Source organism: Canis lupus, chromosome 17 (genome assembly GCF_011100685.1).
Source record: "Canis lupus familiaris isolate Mischka breed German Shepherd chromosome 17, alternate assembly UU_Cfam_GSD_1.0, whole genome shotgun sequence".
Lineage (NCBI taxonomy): Eukaryota > Metazoa > Chordata > Mammalia > Carnivora > Canidae > Canis > Canis lupus.
This window is the reverse complement of record NC_049238.1, coordinates 57000835-57022460: the sequence shown is the minus strand read 5'-3', so window position 1 is coordinate 57022460 and position 21626 is coordinate 57000835. Positions and strand designations below refer to the sequence as shown.

General features: G+C 44.6%; 1 long non-coding RNA gene across 7 annotated transcripts in view; it reads left to right on the top strand.

Annotated features, from left to right (window-relative positions):
* LOC111090690 overlaps positions 1–21626 on the top strand; it is a 119283-nt gene that overhangs the window by 58558 nt on the left and 39099 nt on the right. For all 7 annotated transcript variants that reach the window (XR_005372671.1, XR_005372670.1, XR_005372673.1 and 4 more), the window contains exons 2-5: positions 10265–10374; positions 12680–12876; positions 14497–14571; positions 16123–16304. This is a non-coding gene — a long non-coding RNA (uncharacterized LOC111090690). The remainder of the gene's footprint in view (positions 1–10264; positions 10375–12679; positions 12877–14496; positions 14572–16122; positions 16305–21626) is intronic.

The following is a 21626-nucleotide window of genomic DNA, read 5'->3' as shown; positions in this document are numbered from 1 at the left end:
GTTGGGTGATTTCCACTGCCCCGGTCACTAGTCCATTCTTCTACTTCATCCAACAGCAATCTACTGTTGAACTGCTGTACCATAGGTTTAGTTTAGCAATTATATTCTTCAGCTCTGCGATTTCTGTTTGATACTCTCCTATGTTTTCTTTCTCTTTGTTGAAGTTCTGACTGTGTTTATTCTTTCTTCTCCTGAGTTGAGTGAGCATGATTATGGCCATTACTTTGAACTTTATCAGTTAGATTACTTATTTCTGTTTCATTAAGGTCTATTTTTCTGAAGTTTTGTCTTGTTTTCATTTGGAGCATATTTTTCTGTCTACTTATGTTGCTTGACTCTCTGCTTGTAGTAGGCAAAACAACTATTTCTCCTAGTCTTGAAGGAGTGGACTTATGTAAGAGATGAAACGTATCATTCAACCTTTTCCTAGCTTTTGTTTGTTTCTTGGACCTTTGTGATGTCTAAGTAGCCTTATTTGTCCTTGATAAATCCCAGTTGTTGAGGAGGTGACAAGACCTGTCAGTGTTCCAAAGGGAGGGATTACACACAGTGCCCAGCTTCAGGCTAATTGTAACCCAGATTCTCAGGCAGCAGCTTTTAAAGTATGCAAATATGTACTATCCTGTGGGTTGTCAATTATAGACCATGCTGACCTCCAGACTAGGAGGTCTGGAGGTGTTCCCTCGGTGACAGTTGCAAAACACATGGCTTTAGACATGTGCATAAGCTCCTTTTGGGAGGTATCAGTGAGCTTTAGTGAGGCCAAGGGAGAGTGCTAATATGGTGTGTTTCTACCTATGTTCCCTGGGAGTACCTCTGTAGTCTCTGGTTGTGTGGGAAACCTGAAACTGACCCTCAGGCTGAGCTCTTGGACAAGCTCTTCTTTTTCACATGAAGAGTGGGGGTGTGTTAGAGTCTGCTGTTTGTGCAGTGTTCAGGGAGTGGTAGCCTACCAAAAACTGTCTCTCTGATTGTTTCAGACCCATGGAGCCCAGAAATGCAATTGCCCTGGCCACCAGGTCATGTGCTCGAGGGCATCTCTGTGGGCTGCATGTGCCTCCTAGCTGTGGCCTATTCTGCCACAGCCGCAATGCATGGGAGAGGGGACCTCAGCTGCTTCCTGTGGCAGAGTAAGCAGTAGCTATGGTACATGGGGGCTGGGTACTACCACTGGAGCTAGCAGGCTGTGGAGTCAGGGTGTGAGGAATACAAAAATGGTACCTACCAGTGCCCAAGTCCCTGGAGAATGTCCCAACAGATCTGTCTGTCTTGCAGATACTTTCAGATAAGCAAATGAGTCCCTTTGCATAGGTGCCTTTCAAACTTTCTTTTGTACTGGGCACCTAGGTGAATGAATCTGTTCAAGAGCCCTTTAAGAGCATATTTTCTATTTCCTATCATCCTGTGATACTCTTGGAAGTAAGCCCCACTGGTTTCCAAGGCTAGACACTTAGAGGCTTATCTCTGGTGTGGATCCCAAGGATTAAGGTGCCTCATGTGGAACACAAATCCCTCACTCCTCAGAGATGAACTCTGTATCATGAGATCTCTCCCAACTTTGGGTGGCTGTGCCTGGGGTAGGGTTTCTTGCAAAACTATGTCTCCACCTTGTTTATCTGTCTTACTGTAGTTCTTTTGTCCTTTGTTGCGAAGACACTGTTCAACTTTATTTCGGGTCCTTTTCTGAGGGAAGTGTCACATACGTACCTGTAGATTTGTTGTGTTCTTGGTATGAGATGATTTCAGAATCCTTCTACACTGCCATCTTGTACCTTCCCTTCCCTCTGGGTTTTAAATATTAGTAGTAGAGGATACTTTTGAGCTGTCAGCCTCTGAGTCATGGGCCCAGTACCTTCCACGCTACATTCTACAGCATGGCTATTTATTGAGTGATAATGATGATGTTAATTAAATAGTAATATCCCAACCATTGATAGTCTCATACTCCAATTAGGAAGGTGCGGCTATAGCCCCTGCCTGACCAAAGCAGAACTATTATTGGTGCAACTGGCTTTGGCTTTAAGGAGGAGGTTGCTCAAGTTGAAGCAAAAGAACATGGAGTATCTTAAGGTGCCCTATTCATTCAACAGGTATGTCCTGGATGTCTTTGTGTGGCATGCACTGTTGCAGGTGTCATTTACACACTTGTCATTCTAGTGCTCAGAGTCTAGAATTCTAGTGTGTTCGGAGCCTTCTGGGAATTTCAAACTCATTCACTTGATGTTTAGGATTCTTCCATGACCAGCCCTCACTTGCTTGAGGACTGCCATATCTCTTCTGGCTGGTTTGGCATTGCTACCTAGCCCTGTGGCCACCCCTCATTGCTTCCTATGCATCCTTCTCAAAGCTATGCACTGACGCACCCTAGAAAGTGCAGGACCACTATTTCATCATGGGTGTACGTGTATGAAACTGTCTTATATGTAGAATTCTTCTCTGATATCTAGTGGCTCTGGCTGTGGCAAAGCCTTTGAGAATCCAGATTTAGAAAATTCTACGAGATCTATTGAAACTATTCAAGCAACATGAATTGCTATAAATTCTGTAAGTAGCTAACAGGAAAAATTATATCGAGTAATTACTAGTTTGGTAAATTGATCATTTAACAAATTAATGATTTGACAAAACTGATTTTTTGGCTCATTTGTTTTCAGTGTTTTTTGTGAATTTCTTTTTGCTCGCTAGTTTTGCTTCCCTGTTCCTAGGAAGCAATGAGGCAGTGTGGAAGAATCCTGAACTAGAGGAGAATCAGTTTAGAATTACAATGATGTGTAAAGAGTCAAATAAACCAAAGACAGTGGGATTCAACTTCACAAAGGGGCATGTTTTACCTGTCCTCCTCCTCATTTCTTTCCACTTCTTCCTCTGTTGCATGTCTGCCCTGTTTACGGACCCCTTAGTATGCACAGTGAGTTTATCTCTGAGTCCCTACAACACTCACACCATTGCCTTGAGCAGAATAGTGTCTGTTGACACTATGATGGAGAACTTTCTTTTGGGATCCATTCTTACCTAAGGAATCCAGGCTGAAAGTTTTATTTTGGTGTAGATGACATAAGGGGCTTAGGTAAAATGGCTGAATCATTATCAGTCTTTTTTTCCAGAAGGCACTAATAGGAAGAGGAAAAGAGATTTGAGAAGGCAGACATATGGCTTCTCTCCCTGACTCTCTATCTGGTTCCACATTCTGGAAGATAATCCCAAAGTTCCTGCTTTGTTTGTTTGTTTGTTTGTTTGTTTATCATGAAAAATGAGGCTGAACTCAAAATGGGTCAGGATCTCACATAACAAGTAAATGGGGAATGAGAACTAGAATGCTTGGTATTTGGACCTGTTGGGGGTAGGGGGTGAGAGATCTAATGCTTATCTTTTTTCTTTTTCTTTATTATGGAAATCAGAAAGTCAGATAAAAATCCTTGATTCTGCTTTTTCCCGCTGAAGATTTATGAGATTATCCTAGTGGTTGCTTGCTGGAGAGCTACAAGGAGAAATGTTAGTTTTATATACTGATATAACATCCACAATTCCACATGAAAATGAATTTAGGGACCACCAAACCTGGACAGGCTGCAAAGCTGTACAGAGTCCTGATGAATGAATAGAACCACATTATAAGGTTCTCCAGAGAGTGAGGCAAAAAGCATGGATTGTCTTTCTGAAATATACCAGCAAGAATGCAAGTCTTAATTAACAAAGCCCAAGGTTGATTTTTTTTGCTGCCTTTTCTCTAAAAGACAAATAATAAGAAATGAATGAGGTTGAAAGCAAATGAGAACCATATTTGGAAAGCAAAGCATACTCAAACTTTTGGCTGAGCTGGTTGCAAAGAGCTAAAGTTCTTTAATCATCTTACTAGAGATGTAGCCAAAAAATGCAACTTGAATCTCTTTCTCTCATACACACACACACACACACACACACACACACACACACACATGTCCACACCATACCCTCCCACTTTTTCACTGTAGATGAATCAAGATGGTGGAGACAGGATATGATGAGAACCATTCCTACTCTCCATCTACTTTATAAAAGCCTTTGGCAATTGGTAATCTTTGCTGCCATAGTTTGGGGAATCCATCTATCAATTCGTATTCTTTAAACATTCATTGTACAGCATGAATTGGCTGCAAGGAGCTAATAAACAGCTGGAATAGGTATTGTACTATGAATACTCAGAGAATGGCAAGTTATTTAAGATCTAGAGTCCTCTAACAGATTATTTTTCTAGAAGAAGATGAACCATTTTGGGCCTAAAAGAACATTACTACATTTGAAGGTGGGGATGGGATGGGAAATGACAAGTTTACTATAATTAAAATAGTGTCTTATTAGCTAACAAATTGATGAAACACAGAGGTTTTTCCTGTGTCAGACAGAGTTAACCAGGCCCACTTTATACAGAAGTAAAATGGTGTGATTTCAGGATGGTTCAGTAGACACTCCATCTTCAGTGTAGTTCAGGGTTTGTTCAAGGTTTGAAATGTTACTACTGTCTTTGTTAACATAGAGACAGAAGACATCAATCTGGCTTTATGGATGTGGGAGAAGATATGGGCTTTTCTAACGAAATCTAACTTAGATTGATATCAGATAAATCTGGTGTACTGTAAGAACATTTTTACTCAACTCGTGATGTTTCTGTTTGTTAAGGGGAGCTCATTTAGCGTAACTCCTCATCTTTTTCAGTCCATTACTCATACTTCCCCAAGAGGGGATGGAGTATCTTAACTGACTAATATATCTGGGCATACTCAGGTCAGTTCCACCCATGTTCCTCCTGGGAATGAGTTGCTCACACAGAGGAAGCATTCTATTCTGCTCTTCTAGTGGAGGAATCATTTTTCTCATTGGGGTCCAGTGTTGGTGGATCTATTCAGCTAACAGACAGCTACATCCTCCAAACCTGGCCCCTATTAGAAACAAAGGGTATTTTTATCTCCATTTGCCAGTTAATTTTTACAGAACATGGACAGAAAAGAGGATGCTGTGTATTGGGTCCCCTCAGACACCCCAGCATGTTTTTAAAAAGATTTATTTATTTATTTATTTACTTACTTACTTACTTACTTATTTGGGGTGGGAGGGCAGAAGGAAAGGGGAAAAAAATCCTAAGCAGGCTCCCCAACGAGCATGGAGTGTCATACGGGACTAGATCCCACCACCATGAGGATCACGACCTGAGCTAAAACCAAGATTCGGACACTCCACCAATTGAGCCACCCAGGCACCCCACCTAGCACAGTTTACATGTCCAGGAATGTAAATGGAAAACTCAAACATTTTCATTCTGATCCTGGCTCTGTCTTTCCTTAGGTGTTTGAAATTGGGCAGATATATAAGCTTTCAATGCTTCAGTTTTCTTGCATGTGAAACTAGTTCATAAGATCATTACCATATAATTATATGTGTAATTAGATGCCACTCCAAGACTTATGTTTATATATTACAGTATACTGTCAGAGGGTTTTTTCCAGCCAAAGAAGCTTTCAGAATTCTGTATAGGCAGATACTGAGGAATCTCTGTTCGTTACATAATGGATGGCTGATCAGGTTATAATTTTCTGAGCAAAGGATATAGTTGGATTTTTCTGGATTTTGAGCCTTTTTAAAACTGCTTATCTCCTTGGAAAGGGAAACTCTGGCAAGGATCTAGAATTATTTGCAAAAGGATCTCAGGGGCCTTCTGAGAAAGCAAGGCCTGAGATCTCAACTCAGTGCCCCAAGGGTCAAAGCTATAGTGATCCACCAGAGATGGATCAGATTAGCCCTAACCAAGACCAGGGATAGGGAAGATTTGTGAAGTCCCTAAAAATGAAATTATATTGAGGAAAGAGGACTGAGATTGACGGCCTGACCTCAACACAAAGCCATGGGTCAGTTAACAAGGACCATACTAATTCTATATAACAACCACAAAATATTGGTGGAAAAACTAATAAGCACCATTTAGGTCTGGAGTCTGCTGGTTGAGTAGGGGTTAATGATCTATGCTGGGCTCAGCTTCATGGTTCTATTGACCCCCACTAGGTTTGTACAAGTATATATTGGTTTGTTGGAGCTTAGTTAACCTAGACTGACCTTGGTTGGGGTGGCTCAACTCACTTCCATGAGTGAAAATACATGAGACTTCTTATGGCCTAGTCTTAAAATTGGCACACTGACACTTGATCTTTTTTTATTGGCCAAGGCAAGTCACAAAGACAAATCCAAAGTTAAGAGGCTCGGTGTTCATCGAAAGATGAATGGATAAAGAAGATGTGGTTTATGTATACAATGGAATATTACTCAGCCATTAGAAATGACAAATACCCTTGGGATCCCTGGGTGGCGCAGCGGTTTGGCGCCTGCCTTTGGCCTAGGGCGCGATCCTGGAGACCCGGGATGGAATCCCACATCGGGCTCCCGGTGCATGGAGCCTGCTTCTGCCTCTGCCTATGTCTCTGCCTCTCTCTCTCTCTCTGTGACTATCATAAATAAATAAAAATTAAAAAAAAAAAAAAAGAAATGACAAATACCCACCATTTGCTTCAACGTGGATGGAACTGGAGGGTATTATGCTGAGTGAAGTAACTCAATCGGAGAAGGACAAACATTATATGTTCTCATTCATTTGGGGAATATAAATAATAGTGAAAGGGAATAGAAGGGAAGGGAGAAGAAATGGGTAGGAAATATCAGAAAGGGAGACAGAACATAAAGACTCCTAACTCTGGGATACGAACTAGGGGTGGTGGAAGGGGAGGAGGGCGGGGGGTGGGTGTGAATGCGTGACGGGCACTGAGGGGGGCACTTGACGGGATGAGCACTGGGTGTTATTCTGTATGTTGGCAAATTGAACACCAATAAAGAATAAATTTATTATTAAAAAAAAAGAAAGTTAAGAGGCAGGGAAATATACCCTGCCCTTTAGTGGAGAAAGTTCCTAAGATACATGGCAAAGGACATGGAAGTAGGGAGGGGTGGGGAATTGGGACAAATGATGCTGTCTATCAGTGTTGGGGAGTGGTTTGGACACAGACTGGTAAGGGTTCATACTTGGGGCACCTCCAGGCATAGCACTCAGCCACCAATGTTTGTGTGGTAGAGATGGATTGGTGAACAAGGCAATGTGAGCTCAAAAGAGTTGCAATCTTTGCATGGAGGATTATAGTGACCTTGGCAAGGTCTTCACAGAATTAGAACTCAAGGGTAGCTGTGAAGTCATGAAGGGCGACCAGTGACTATGGTGTGTGCTAGTTCCTCTTTCCAGAAAATAATTACAAACCTCTTTGCAACTGTGTAGCCTCCTGGAATTTTTGTGGGTGAGATATTGGGGGAAGGATTTAAAAATAAGATTATGGGCTCTCCAATAACACAACATGCAAGAAATTTTGGAAAACGAATAGATATATGGCCATAAATGTACTCTTAATTGATGACATAATTTCATGCACAAAGGAAAACCACTCACAAATGGATCCACTTCATCTGTCCCACCATGCTCCTCTTTTTCCCTTCATTTTCCTATTTTCTTCCTAATTTTCCAAAATCTATAGTTACGGATATTCAGGAAGGTATCATGATTCCTATTTGGAAAATGGTCTGTGTTAAGTATCATTGTTTCCTCCCCTTCCTAATATCAGTTTTAGCATAATCCTCCTGACATCCCACAGCCAGGTATGTGATGAAAAATCCAACCCAGAAGGCTTCATTCGAACAGGGCAACCATTTTGTTTCCTGTTCTTCGTTCAGATGAAGAATCTGTTCTTCCTACAAGACCATGAGCAATCTGACAGGAAACCAGTGGTGCTGGCTGGTTATGTATCTAGAGGAGAACAGACATTTGTTAGGAAACAATAGTCTTCTGCCCTCCCTTAAGCCAGTACATGTGGTCTTCCAGTATGCCTCTTTCATGCCCCACACTGTCCAAAGTCTGGGGTTAATGGGCAACATTTTTAATCAGCAAAGAAAGAACTTCAGGTCCATCAGGACTTTGAAGGGGTCTGCAACTCAAAAGTTTACTGGTCTTGTTTGCTTATGAGGGCACGAGGCCATCCCAGCCCATACTAACTGCTCACCCTGTTAAAGGAAAGGTCGCTCTGTTGCCCAATGAGAGTCTGGGTCTCAGAAGTCAGTGCTTTATGAACAATTATAAAGAAGAGATGTGGAAGGAATTCAATGGTTTGTGAGTATCAGTGTGCTTTTGTGCAGGGAGGACACAGAGATTGGAATAATATGTCATAAAAATCATGAACTTCAGGTTTATTATTTTAATTATATTTGTTACATAAGTAACAATATAGTCACGGGGTTTAAAATTCAAAGGTGAAAATGTTATCCTGGATAAACTCTTCCCTCCAATCCCAAACATCACAGAGTTGTTATAATTAAATGAAATGATATGTATAAAGTACTTCATATAATATTAACTCTCAATAACCATAAACTAAACATAATAATGTAAGCTATTCATTTCACAAAACACAGATGCAGATGGGCAAAAAAATTACCTTTCTTTATTTTTCTTGTTTCAAGCCTATTTTTCTTGTTTTCAAGCCTTGTTTCAAGGTTTCAAGCCTTGTTTCAAGACTCTATCTTGAGTCCTCATTCAAATAGACACAGAAAAGTTAATGTAATTGTTTTTGGGTAAACCCAGTTAAATTCAGTGATCTCACAGCCATCATGAGTTATAAGCAAGTCACAGTCAAGATTTCCTTCTCCCTCTTTCTTCTTATCCCCAGCTGGTCTTTGTTCCAGTAGGGAGAGGTCTGTCTAACCACTGACTGGCTGCTATCAAATTTGCCAATGTGGTGTTGTGGGCTAGGTACCCATGTATTCTCAGCTGTGGTTTGCCTTGGCACTCTGATGACCCGCTGCTTCAGATATGCCCTGTCCTGTATCCATCTAAGATACTCTCCTACATACCAGCAATCCTCTGAGATACAGCTCCATCTTTCCAGATCATCAGTGGTCCTGCGCATGGACTACATGCTTCTGATATGGTGTTCCCTCATGCTGATCCCGAGTCTCTAAAGGCTTGCTCTTTCCCAGATATCTTTTGTGTTTCACTCAGAAGCCTTGAGTATTTTCAGATGACCATCCATTTCCCTTTAGGGATATAGAAAGCCCAGGGTAGCATCTGGCTCCTTTGTGTTTGGCTACTATTTCTACCCCACTGTTGATATATAACAATGGATTATGCTTGCAATCTCTCTGCACTTTATGCCAGTAGCAAGACATAGGTCTTCTCCATTCTCAGATCCCCAATTTAAAAAGGGATCCTTTGTATGCCCCTATCAGATACTCTCACACTTGTGATTTGACAGATTAGAAGGATGTACTATTTCTATGCTGCACCTAACCCTCCTATTTCTTCCTCAGATTTCCTCTCTCTACTCAGCTTAGAAGCCTTCCTCCGTTGGGTTGGAAATGGAGGAGGACACAGATGGAGGGAAGGCAGGAAAAAATGGGTGCTGCTTATTCACAGCTTCTTCCGTACTTTTTCTGTCTTATGCCTGGATAATTCTTTCTGAAGCTGAGGAGTTTAGTGTCTTTGCTCCCTGTTTCTGCAGTATTTTGATGATGGAAGCTATTGAGGGTACAAATGAACAATATATGTGAGGATATGCTTGGAAGAACATGTCCATTATTACTCTATATATCATCCCATACTCAGTTTCCTAACGCTGCCTATGCATCTGATTGATGTTTGTCCAGTAGGGAGCATGCTGTCCAGTAGTTCTGAAGAGAGATTTTGTTTGCTCTAAAAGGTAACTGTGGATTAAGAAGAGCATTGGCTTTGATCTAAGATGACCTGGGTCAAGTCCAGACACTGTCTCTTCATTGTTAGGTGATCTTGAGCATGTAATCCCTTTGCACCAAGGCTTCCCTTTTTTTTTTTTTTTAAGATTTTTATTTATTCATGAGACACACACACACACACACACACACACAGAGAGAGAGAGAGAGAGAGAGAGGCAGAGACACAGGCAGAGGGAGAAGCAGGCTCCTGAAGGGAGCCCGACGCGGGACTCGCTCCTGGGTCTCCAGGATCATGCCCTGGGCTGAAGGCGGCGCTGAGCCACCCGGGCTGCCCAAGGCTTCCCATTTTTAAAAGAGACCATCCTTTTAAAAGGATCATAATACTTTCCTCCTAAGGTTGCTACAAAAATTGGCAGGTATTGTCTCTGAAAGTGGTTTAATATCTATAAAGCCCATTAAAATCTCAACTACAGTTTCCCCAAATCCTCTACTCTGTTAAATTGTCTTATTATTGAAGGTCATCAAATGAAGTGGGAAGAGAAAAGTTAACTATCCTCCCAGACATCCTTGAGATTACTCAAGTGATCATGCTGAAACAATGGCTGATAATGACACCAACGTAAGCAGGTAATTCACAAAAAGAATGGTCCTATGACTTTCTGGTGTTCAAAGCTAATATCGAGTAGGATTTCAACAGTACATAGCAGACCCTTAGACAAATTTGAAGAAACTTAGCTGTGATCTGATATTTGACAAAGTAATTTTATGCACTTGCTATGGATTTAACTGCATTCTGCCGAAATTCTTATGTTGAAGCCCTCACCCTCAGTATAATGGTTTTGGGAGATGATTAGGTATAGATGAGGTCATGAGTGTGTAATCTCTTTCTCTCTCTCATTCTCTCTCTCTCTCTCTCTCTCTCTCTTTCTGCCTTGTGAGGATACAATGAGAAAGCAGCCATCTACAAGCCAGGAAGAGGGATCTCACCAGAAACTGAACATGCTGGCACCTCAATCTCAGACTTTCAGACTCTAGAACTGTGAGAAAATAAATGTCTGTGGTTTAAGCCACCCCATATGTGGTATTTTGTTATAGTGGCCTGAACTGACTAATATAAATACCCTTATAAATTCTCTATTTCTCCATGGTTGGTTCCTTCCCATCTGCCCTAGGCAAAGTCTGTTTATAGAGCTTTCTGTCTGCTACATTAGAAAGGCAAGCAAACATTTATCCCTATCTGTACACGTTTTCATTTCCTCCACCATGGAACTAAAATCCATCAAATACTTCCCACAACTTTACACTCTTAAATCCGCCTTCAACCAATACAGTCATTTGTGAGCAAGCTTCTGCATTTTCTAGTATGCATATGGTAAAGAAGTATTTTTCTTTCTTTCTTTCTTTCTTTCTTTCTTTCTTTCTTTCTTTCTTTCTTTCTTTCTTTCTTTTTCTTTTCTTTTCTTTTCTTTTCTTTTCTTTTCTTTTCTTTTCTTTTCTTTTCTTTTCTTTTCTTTTCTTTTCTTTTTTCTTTCCTTCTTCTTTCTTATCCAACCAGTTCTCTTATCCTCTCTGGTAAGTTACAAATTCTTTGAAAACAGCAACAACATCATTCTTATTTCTGAATGATATGTAACTCCTAGGTCAGACCCACTTGGGCTTTCATGCTAGTCTTTCAGTTGTCATCCCATCACTTAGTAGTTACATGAGTTGTGTTTTTCCATAACCTCCCTGAGCCACCCAGTTTTCTCATTCGTAAAGTAGGAAATGTACCTAACTCACAAGTTTTGTGTGATCTTTAAAGAAAGTGTGGGAAAGTCTTTAGCACATGGCTTAATTCTCAGTATGCCCACGTGTGGAAAGTATTTCTGATTTACCACCCTCAAAATGCAGCCCCAGAGAAATTAAGCATCTACACTTCAGGCAGTGGCTGGTGAGAGGGAACGGGATTCTCCCAGGGGCTGGGAGCCTCTACGCCTCTGCAGACACAGACCTGGACAAAGTGGGAGCACAGTTACCCCCAGGGAAACACTGGGGATCTCAGAGATACTCAAGGACTAGTGAGACCTTGAGTCTGGGAGATAATCAAGAGCTCAGCTTGAGGTCTGGAGCCAGTTCTACAAAGTCTCTTGAGTCCAAAAGAAAGTCACTCTCATATCAGAACTCTGCACTCTAGAGCCTGGGAGTCCCTCTCCTGCCCCTTACATCCCTCAAGTCCAAGTTCTGGGCACCCAGGCAAGGGTCTCAGTGCTGGCGCATGGTCATGAAAGAGGGAAATGAAGACACAGATTCCTGAGAGAGAGAAAGAGAGGGAAAGAGAGAGAGAGAGAAAGCATGTATGTGCCAGGGGTAAAGTCTATACCCAATGCCTTTAGGAAAAAAAGTAGGGAAACAACACCACAAATACCAGTGCCAGGTCCCAGGGAAGGAGAAGCATCCTGAAACGAGGAGCTTATTTGAAATTGGAGAGGAGTAGGAGCAGCTCTAGGATGAGGATAGGAGGCCCCGGCAGCTGCTGCAGGTAGCACTGCAGCTTTTAGGTTTCCTGAGAGATCAGCTGAAGTGTGGGGCACACATGCAGGGCTGGTTCATACTCAGATTAGGAGCTGAAATGTTATCTCTGTAGCCATCCTCATGCTGTTTCTCTAAGTGAAATTTCTTCTCATCTCAGTTCTTTTATAAAACTTCTACCCCTGCACATGGCAGGGATTAAAACTTTCTTGATATCAACTGAGAGTCATTGTGCATGGGGCTGGGATCCTCTTGGAGCCTCCATGGAAGACCTACTTCACTTCAAATTACATTCAGAATAGCAAATAATTTTTAGAATACATTTAATAGGAGCAGGACACTCATTTTAGTGTCCTGGACATGGTCCAGGGGACTGCAATCTAACTTCTCCATTTCATATATTCGTGTTTCTAATATTCCCCAGAAAGGTCATTCCTGGGTTACAAGGGATTGTGAAGCAGGAAATTAGAATTCATCTTCAGCCCCACCATCAACTCCTGTGCTTCTGGGTCCCTGAGCAAGCTCTCTCCAGCCTCTGCTCTCAGTTATTCCATCTGGGAAATGGGAATAAAAAACTCCCACTTGAAAACATGAAGATAGATTAGAGATGATATTTTGAAGGTGAGTTCTCATCTAGGTAAGAGAATGCTGCATATTTCATAGATGCTCCCAGGGACAAAATCACACACATGTGAAAGCCATCTTCCCTCCCCTGTAATTGAGAAGAATTGTAGAACTTGAATTGGGCAATTTGTCATTCTAATGTTTGACAGGGTGTGGCTAGTAATCTAAAAAATTGATCATTCCCAGCTAACATCAACAAGGGGTAAATACTAGTGGAATCAGTTGGCCTTGGAAGGAGGCAATAAAACTCCCAATAAAATAGCTCACTAAACGCTAGCCTTGGCTCTGGCTGAGATCTCCACACTAGGGCCTTAAAGTCTGATGAGTTTTTGGTGTTACACTTGGCAGCAGCACCACCTCCAGGGCCAGCAGGCCTTATAAAACTGCCTTCCCTCATTCACAAGCCTGCTCCTGCTCACCATGCAGGGAATGTGTGCTCTGCTGGTCAGCCCACTTTTATAGATGAGGTCAATGTGGCCCAAAGGAGGTTTATAATTTGCCTAATGGTTAAGATTCGGGGGAAGGTTGCCTAGATGTAGACAATCTCATTCTAGATCTCACCTCCTTAATCACTTAATTACAGTGTATATCGACCTATAGCTGCCATGGGGAGCAGGCTCCTGGAGAAGGTACATAGAGACTGTGCACCATGTCACTGTCCTCTCAGACCAGCTAGCTTCACTCTGCTTCATAGATATCCCAGTGAAAGTTGGGACTGGTGTTTCCGTTTTCTAATGGGGAGGCTGAGATGCAGGGCAATCAGGTGTCTCACTCACTGTTACTAGGCTCTGTGTGGTAGAGTAGTGATCAGAAAGCAAGTCTGCTGGCCTCTGCCAGACAGCCTGAGTCTCTGCAGCCCGGCCATCTACACCAGAGACACCCATCAAAGACACTTCTCAGCCCTCCCATCAGCAGACTTTTTTGCCTAAATAGACTTTTTGCTAATAAACACCTGCTATGAGTGAGGGACCTCAAGCACCAGATATAATGCCAGAAAAGGAAGAGACTTTAAGGAATATTTGATCTGGCCCTTCATTTCACAAATGCAGAAACCAAGGCAACTTGCTCATGGTCCCAAACTACTTGGTGAAGTGTGAGAAGTGGAGCCCAGGCCATCCTACAAGACATTTCAGTGCTGGGCAGTGGCATGGATCCGACCAAGAGCTTCTCACTGCCCGCAGAACTTCTCTGGCCCTAAGGAGACCCTGTAGGACTGGGTGCCGCCTTCTCATGGCACCCTTGCGGCTGTCGGTGCACAAAAGGCAAGCCCTGCCACATGGGGCAAGGCACTCAGCCTTGGGGCTTCTCCTAGGGCTTGTGCATAAAAATGATCCTCAGCAAGCCGTCCCTCCTGACCATCCCCCTCCCACTCCTCGCCCGAAACTTAATTAATCATGTTTGCATCTGGATCCAGACAAGACAATAGCAGGGATGTGTTTTTGGTTAGGAACTGAAGCTGCATTCGCAAAGGAATGTTGATTAGTTAGTGGTTGGTATCATTTTTCATGCCTTTTTAAGTTACAAAAATTTTAATATCAAAGCATTTCTCCCTGCACCGCACATATCTATTTCTCATAAGTGCATTCTGCTGGCATAATTTTCTTTTCCTTCCTGCAGGCTCTGTTTATGAGATGATCCATCAGGTTGTCTCAGAGTCTCCATCCAGCCCTTCAGCAACCGGAGGCGTTCCAGGTGAGCCGTCAGCTACAGCCCACAGCCTCTGCCCATGTGGGAAGGGAAGGAGAAGGCAGGCTTAAGGCCCGGGCCAATCAGGGAGTCAACAACCAGCCACTGCAGGGATGGCAGGCTCTCCTTGCAGCATGTCCTGGGTCAGACTGAGCCCTCATTATAAATCCTGCTGTTCCTTAGAACAGGGGCAGACCCCTAAAGGGAAGAAAACTTTCCCAACCTCCTACTCTAGACCCATAGATGTTGAGGTCAATCAATTCAGTCTCCAATTCTGCACCAGGAAAATATCCTCGATCCGGGAAAATCTCCTAATGCAGGAAGCATGTCTTAATGTGTACAACATGCCCATATGTGTAGAACATGTCAAGTTGCAGATGATAAGTCATGGCAGTAAGTAATGTTGGAAATATGTGGCAGAGCCGGAAATCTGTCTGCCCCACTGGCCCTCTAGCTAGACTTCCCTTTCAAACAAAGGTGATGGAGGGGTCATGTAAGACGGTGAGGTACTCTTCCTTTTGTTCAGTGGCCTTTTCTGCTCAGTTCCAAACCTGGCTTAGGCATGATGAGTACAGTTGCAATAGTATTGATCCCAACAGGGCCAACGAGAATGAGATGTTCTAAGAAGCTCAGAGGCAGGCATACCCTCCATCTGTCTTGGAAACCATCAGTATCACGTGGCCACTAATTCCCCAGACGTCTCCAGTTCCAGGGGAGAGGAGAGGGCTGGTTACAGGAAAGAATCACTGCAGGGAAATCAGGAATTCAGGGTGTGTTAGGGGTACATTGGCCCCCAAAGTAGTTTGTGTTTGCTATTTGAACCGATTTGTTAATAGTCCCAGATGCTCTCGCTACTGACTTTGGCAAAGAAGGTTGATTGTAGGATAGGATGATGAAACTGGTGGCTGACCTGGAGACCGAAGAGGACTCTGAATAACTAAACAGCAAATTCAAGTTCCCAGAAATAATTGATGAATTACCTCATTGTTTATTCAGAAAATAAAGTGCCAGTTGGGTGACGCAGGCTACACTGGTCCCACTTCACCGTGGGGTTCCGCTTGACTTGGCCTCATTCTTCCTCCCTCCACCCCCAGGACTTTTTCGGAGACGTGACCTTAGGGTTGGATAGGCACGAGGGTGCCTCGTGCTCTGAGGAAAGATTTTAGTATGTCCAAGTTTACACTCAGAGGTACAGATGGTACAGAGCAGGAGACAAACCTGGCTTGCTGCCTATTTTGGTGAGTAGTTTTATTGGAACAGAGCTGTACCCATACTATGGTTGCTTTTATGCTACACTAACAGAGTCAATAAGCTGCGACAGAGACCGTAAGGCCCTCAAATTCTAAAATATTTACCATCTGGCTTTTTACAGCAAAAGTTTGTCCGGGTATAAAAAATTTGCCATTTCCATGTAAAGAATCAGTGGTCCTATAGGGAGTGTCCTCAGATTTCCTGATTTTCTTCGCTGAGACCCAAACCACAGACTGGCCTCCTTATTAGAAAGTTCTTTTGTCTTTAATATTTTTACTCTTTGTGATTCCTGCCCCCTGGTGGAAGATGTCTAAAATATCAAGTGGTGGAGATAGAAAGCAAAGGAGGATAAGTTTCTTCAAACCTTTGACCCAACAATGTTGTGCAGAAACCAGAGAAAACCACAGGCTATCAGACTTCACAGAGCTGATGGGAGTTCAGCATTGTGACCCTGTTGAATGGTCATCTGTGAAACGCACAAAAATCAGGTAACTTGCACTCATTTATTTTAGAATTTAAAAATACTTATGTACTGATTCATTGGTATTTACCACAGATAGAGGTCTGTAAAGCACGCACAAACAGAACAAAACCTTTCAGATATTGTGATAATCTAAAAATATCCTCTGGAGAAAATTAAGTATTATGTAAATACTCATTCTTATTGTCATCTGGACAAAAACATAGATATTTTTGTAGTACTGTTGGGACTTTTGGAGGCAAGTGAATACATGAACAACAGAGGGCAGAGGTGTTGGGTTTTTTGTATAGGGTACAGTCTGGATAACCACAGTCAGCCTTACTGGAAAGCCCACATCTCAAACATTCTACTCTATAAACTTGCTTTTCTGGGGAGGCTGAGGGGAACTTGGTGCCTTGGTAAGTACGGGTGATGACACGGTCCTGGGACTCCTCACAACTGGGTTCGTGAAGACTCTCCCAGGCCACTCTCCCAGATGCCTGTGTCCTCAAATCACACATAAAACCATTCCCTTGACTCCCTTCTGGACCCCAGATATTTTCCCCATTCTTGTTGGAATGCTAAGTGAGACTTTCAGAGTATCCAAGAATTTGCCAGAACTGAGTATGCCTTGGCACCTTCTCCTGGATCACTGTCTTCTTGGACTATATACACCATGGTTCAGGAGGGATGGGTTGGACAAAGATGAGGAGGGTCACTGTGTTCACACAACTCATGAGAGTCAAAGAAGAGGCACCGTAATAAATCTTCTGGGAAATTTTCCAAACTGACAGTGGGATCTGCAATGGAATGAAGGAACATTGCAAATTGCCACAGCTCCAGTTCAGCTCAGCCCAGAATTACAGATTTCACTGGGGCTTGCTTGGTGACAAGCACATGTAGAGTGTTGAGTGTCAGGAAATCTGGGAGGAGCAAGCTCCTGGCCTTGCTTTGGAGGCTCTCAATGGAGGCCACTGGCCTTGGCTTTGCCAGCTGAGGGGCACGAAGCCTGTGGCAGGAAAATCTGAGGCAACGCCAGGGCTCTGTCTGGAACATGTGGAAGCCCTGATTACCTGTTGTCCCTTACTCTTAAAGCCCCTTCCAACTCAAGGTTTAGAATTATCTCCTAACCCTCAGTCTTGTAAGATGGGATTATCATTAAAAACATGAGGGATGGGTCTAGACTTTCCAGATCATTGCTCAGTGGGAATTACATTTCCCTCACAAGAGGCCTGTGAAGGAAGCAACCTTATTCCCACTTTACAAAAGGGGAAAGTAACTCAGAATGAGTAATTGATGAGCCCCAAATCACACAGGTTAGAAATGGCAGAGCTAGAAATCCTATAGCTCTGGACCATCAGTGTCTACAAAGAGCCCCAAGGGAGGCTTGGAAGGGGAAGACAGGCCACGGAAGGGCAATTCAAGGAGGGAGTCTTCCATAATATTGTGCAGTTGCCCTCCCATATAAAGGACCTCCAGAAGAGGGAGCCACTGGGGGCTAAAATTCAGTCTGTGTTCTGATCCTTTGGCCATGTGTCCTGGCAAGGTACTCAGCCCTCTGGAGAAGGTCCCCTTTCCTAATATGCACCAGAAGGGCACTGGGGGCTCGTGCTGGCCCTGCTTGTGGGTGGACATGTAGGGAGGGAGGGTGTGGAGAGGGATAGGTAGGTCCACCCCCTAGCTTGAGGGTGTGAAGAGAGCTGTGGACTGATCTTTTACATTGATCATAGCACAGCTTTTATTGTTGTGGCTTTACCTGCTTCCTTCATTCCTTTCCTTCCCTGAATACCTATACAAAGTCTATATGAAGCAGAATATTTACTCATAAAATGTTTTTTTCCAAGACCAATGCAGAAGATAGAAAAGAGGGATGATGTGTGACAGGAGAAAGCAAGCATATTGCCAATTCAGACATTAAGAAAGATGTTGCAAATACAATTTAGAATTAGCCTACTTCCAAATATCATAGTAGAGTGGAGTTCTAGGAAAGAATATCCAACAAATATTTCTTGAGTGTTGTGGGTCCGGTATTAAGCCTATACTCTAGCTGCAGACAGAACAATTAGTAATAAAAGCACTGGAATTGATCAAAATCACAAATCCCTTTCACCAACTTGGGGTCCAAATGCAGTTTAATCTCTGATTTTTCAAGCCTCTCCCCCACGTACTCTGTGAACAGTGAATCCAGTGTCGTCTTCTTTCCTCCATCCTCACCCTGAATTGTTCAGGATGTGGCCCACCATTGCTGTCCCGGTTATAGAGATTTTAGGTTCACATTCTTGTGTTCAGCCATCTGCCCCTCAAACACTGTGCCAAGCAGGTGGTTCTGGAAAAGCTTCCAGCATCAGCCATACCATGTCACATCATCACCAGACCTCCTCTGCAATTCTTTTGGTTATTGTACTGAGCTGGGGCTATGACCCCAGGTTTCCCTCTTCCTTAAGTTTAATTTTGTCTCTCTGGACCAAACATCCCTCTCTATCCACAGACCTTGGTTGGGAGTGCCCCAGTCCACTCTCTCAGGTCTTCCTGTGTTCAGATGTTGGGAGGCAGGAGTTGTCAGTCTTAGCATCTTATCTCCCAGAAAGTTCTTGTGCTTCTCCCCACCCTGCAACCCATTCAAATTGGAACATTCTGTAATGTTACATTGGATTTGCCAATGTAGCCACTGGGTATGCCATTGGATACACCTCCACTTTAGGACTTTGCATGCCAGAGGGTTTACAGACTTGGCAACCTCACCCTAGTAACATAAAGTTCTCTTATCTCCGAAGGTCAGGACATGGCAGGCCTCCATAACCAACGAGGGCCTTTAAATTACTCCTCTCACCCCCAGAAAAACTAAATCCTTCAGATGACCGAGAGTCTCTACTTCTAGATGTAAGAAAAGGTAGATTTTTATCGCTGCCTTAACAGAAGCCCTGTTACGTACACTGACATCATACTTGGGCCAGTTGGGTGACAGAGCAATTAGAGAACAGGAAAGTCCAGGCCAAGGGCTCCCAGCCTGTCTCCAACATTTCCCTGCTCCCTTTCTGTGGCCAAGAGGGGCGGTCCTCACTGCTCCCTTGCTAGCTGTTTCCCACTAGCATCATCCTTCAGAGCTGGGTTGGCACTTTACCTCCTTTTTTTTTTTTTTTTTTAAGATTTTATTTATTTATTCATGAGAGACACACAGAGAGAGGCAGAGACACAGGCAGAGGGAGAAGCGGGCTCCATGCGGGGAGCCCGATGTGGGACTCCAGGGACCCCGGATCGCGCCCTGAGCCAAAGGCAGGCGCTCAACGGCTGAGCCCCCCAGGCGTCCCGGCACTTTACCTCCTGAGTGAGTCGCACTGACCACATTCAGTGTGTGTTATTATCGCAGACGAGGGAACAGATAGAGGGGAATTAACCACTTCCGCGGGGTGCCGCCCTCTAATGAATTCCTATATACGGTGACTCCCAGCTCCGGGCTCCTAAGTCCCCAGCGCCAGATGTGATCCTAAGAGACGTCGCACTGGTGAAAGCGCCGGGGTGCGCGGTGCCTGCCAGGAGCCCCCACCCCGGCATCGAGCAGCGGGGGGGGGGGGGTGCAGAGGGACCACGACCCCCGCCCCACCCCATCCGCGGCTAAAAATGAGGCCGGGGCCAAGGCGGCCGGGAGAGCCTCCCCCGCGGCTGCCAGCCACAGAGAGAAGGCGCTGGCAAGAGCCCAGAGAGGATCCCCCACATGAAATATATCGCTTGCTGACACTTTTATGACCTGGGCCCGCTTACAACACACAGGCCGGTGCACAGCTCTGCGTTCCCTGCCCAGCTTGAGATCACGTGCTCGCCCTGCGGCTGCCACTTGGAGTCAGGAAAGCCCATATATTTCCCTCCTCGGATAGGCCTAGTGGTTCTAGTCAGGTGCAGAAAGCCAATAAATCACCAGCGAGGTCTCGGCGTATCTCTCAGTCAGGAGGCTTGTCATCTTCCCGGCCTTGATCCACATGAAAGCCGCCCGCGCGAGGGGCGGGCCCGGGGCGGGGCGGGGCGCCCACACCTGCAGGGGCGCCCACACCTGCAGGGGCGCGGCCGGCTCCGCGGGTGTCCAAGCGCCGAGCACCTCCTCCGCTCCCGCACGCGCCCCCCTCCGCTTTGATGTCGGGCCCGGGATGGGGGGGGCAGGCCTCCAGCCCGGGGGAGGGCGGCGGGGGGATGTCAGTATTCCCATCACGTCCTCGTTGCCTTGCAGCTCCTCCGGGAGGGGGAGGACGGAGGGCAAGAAAGGCGGTTCCTGGGCGACCTCCCGTGGCACGAGGGAAGGCCGGGACCGGGGCTCACGCCACGCTGCCCTGCCTTGACCTCCGTGCCTGACAGTGTGGCTTGGCCGAAAATACACAGCGGCAGGAGAGGCGGCCTTGGGTGCCAGTCCCTCCAGGCAGCGGGGGCCTCTTGGGTCAAGTCGCTTTCTCGTGTCCCCCTTCTTCTGGAAAGCAGCGGCCTGGTCCTGCTACTGGCATCTGAGGGACCTTTATTCACATCCCACATCGCCACTTGCCTCCTTTGGAAGTTAGTACATTTGCTAATATTCTGTACTTTCAATTCCCTCGCGTGTCAGGAATACAAACGCCCTTGTCACAGAGCAGGTGTAGGAGTTAAATGAGGCACCAAGTGCAAACGGCTGCACCTGGTACCCTGTGTAGTAAAATCGTGTAAAGGTGATAGTTGCATTTTTATTATTCCCTCATCTGTCGAATGTTGGTTTTGGACGAGATGCACTGTAGGACCAGGTGGCCTGCTCAGGCACCTGAGCCCCCACTTCTCATGCTTACAGTTATCATGAGGATCCAAGGGCCAGAGGTCTGGGAAGTCTGACTGCTTAGGATGAGTGCCTCACTTCCTAGGCATTTGGAAGGCTCCTTCTATGTCCTCAGCACCGGTCTCCCACTGACAGCCGGAGTATTGGGGGCTAAGGAGGGAACTCCTCTGAGCTAGTGGCCAGCTGTGCATCACAGACCAGACCGGTGGCCTTTTCTGGCCAGCCATGCCAACATGTTTGTTCAGGTACCACATTCACCATACAGAACAGTGAAAGCAGAGAGTTCTTTAATGAGCCCTTTTTAATTTGACTTTTAAATTGCTTACTCAACAAATAGTTTAATATCATCTCCCATATGAAAGCCACCAAGAAGAACCTGTCGCTTAACTACACTGGGCCTCAGTTTTGTTTTATTTTTTTCATTGTAGATTTTGGGAGCAGAAACGCCAATGTTTTTCAATAGGCAGTTATTGGTGTCTGGGGCCAGGACAGTCCTGCTTTTGGAAAATATTTAGCACCTGCACCTTAAGCCTTAGATGACAGCAGAATCTCCAGGCATGGGGT